The sequence below is a fragment of the Microtus ochrogaster genome, chromosome 1, assembly GCF_000317375.1.
Source record: "Microtus ochrogaster isolate Prairie Vole_2 chromosome 1, MicOch1.0, whole genome shotgun sequence".
Taxonomy (NCBI): Eukaryota; Metazoa; Chordata; class Mammalia; order Rodentia; family Cricetidae; genus Microtus; species Microtus ochrogaster.
This window is the reverse complement of record NC_022009.1, coordinates 48,558,781-48,560,389: the sequence shown is the minus strand read 5'-3', so window position 1 is coordinate 48,560,389 and position 1,609 is coordinate 48,558,781. Positions and strand designations below refer to the sequence as shown.

Below are 1,609 nucleotides of genomic sequence, written 5' to 3'. Positions count from 1 at the left end.
CTCTCTCTCTCTCTCTCTCTCTCTCTCTCTCTCTCTCTCTCTCTCTCTCTCTCTCTCTCTCTCTCCTCACCCAATGTTTTAGCTAGAGTTACCAGAGGTGTTGCCATCTTTCTTCTTGGTTGCCAGTGACCTCCATGGGTGAGGGTGAGTTGCTAGGGATGCAGGGTTGCTATGGCCATTGGAGAAGGATGTCAGAAGCAGGAGAGAGGAGTCAGCCCAGCTTTGCTCCAAGAGGATTCCAGAGACACTGAGGAACATGCAGGGGTGTGGATGCCTGACATTCTGACAGCTAGGTAGCTGTCCTTCAGATGGGAACAAACAGGAGTGGCAAGAGCTTGGGTATGGGCTATTCCCCAAAGGCTTATGATTTGCAAGACTGGTTCTCAGGGGCCATGTTAAGAAGTGGGGCTCAGTGGGAGATCTTAGGTAATTTGGGATATGTCCTTGTGAAGGGGTTGTCGCAGTTCTCATGGGGTTCCAGTCTCTCACTATGGCTTTCTGTCTGATGATGTGATCTCCTCTCCTTCCCCATTCCATGTCCCATTGCCCCCATGACACAGTACACCAAGTGAACCCTCACTAGAGGCCCAGTCAATGGCACTGCCTGACCCTGGACTTTCAGTTTCTGTCCTGGCTTCATTTCTGTTGCTGTGATAAAATACCAGACAAAAAGAAACTTGGGAGAGAAGCTTTTCCTTCAGCATCTAGTCCCTTGCACAGCCCGTCACTGTGGGGAAATCAAGGCAGCTTGTCACGGCTGGAGTCAGGAGCAGGGAGAGAACAAAAGCATGCGTGCCCACTGCTCAGCTCAGGGTTTCTCCTCTGTAGTAATCCAGGGTATGACGCCACTCACTTTCAGCTCATCATCCCTATATCATCGACACAACCAGACAGCTGCCAGACAATCTCATGGAAAACCTGAGCTAGACCCTCTTCCCAGGTGACCATCACATGAGTCTGCAGAGACGGCTCAGCAGTTAAGAACAGCAGCTGCTCTTCCAGAGGGCCCAGGTTTGATTCCCAGCACCCACATGTCTCACAACTGTTTGTAACTCCAGTCCCAGGGCATCTAACTGCCTCTTCTGGCCTCTGTGGGCACCAGGCACAACAAGAGAAAAGGGTTAATTGGAAGAGAACATTTTGAATGGCAAGCAAATAAATAAAGCCTGGTTCAAACAGATAATTTTTTTTCACTTTTCTTTAAAGTTTATTCCAAACAACAGTCTTCAAGCTCACTGTGGTGGCTGACCACGTCCACGACCAAAGCCTCCTCTAAACTGGAACTCGGTGGCTGAGCCAGCCCCAGCCTCGGCTTTCTTGTCAGCACCAGGGGGAACAGCACTCCTTCTGTAGGTGTCTCTGTCCTCCTCCCCTCTTGTGAATCTTGCCGGGTGCTCACCCTCTGGCCCTTTGGGCCGAGGCCTGCCAGTTTCGGGACGGCTGCGGCGCAGGGTAGCAGGCACGATCTCCGGAGGTAGGTGGAGATAATCGCAGAGATACTGGATGCCCTCATTCGTAAGGTACCAATAGAAGTGTCTCCAGGCAAACTGCTCCTTCACGTAGCCTCGAGACTTCAGAGACTGCATGGCCTTCATGACATGAAGGTTGG

At 51.4% G+C, this 1,609-nt stretch overlaps 1 pseudogene; it reads right to left on the bottom strand.

The window, feature by feature from the left end:
* Positions 1-1,232: 1,232 nt before the first annotated feature.
* LOC106144065 lies at positions 1,233-1,595 on the bottom strand (annotated as a pseudogene).
* Positions 1,596-1,609: the final 14 nt, after the last annotated feature.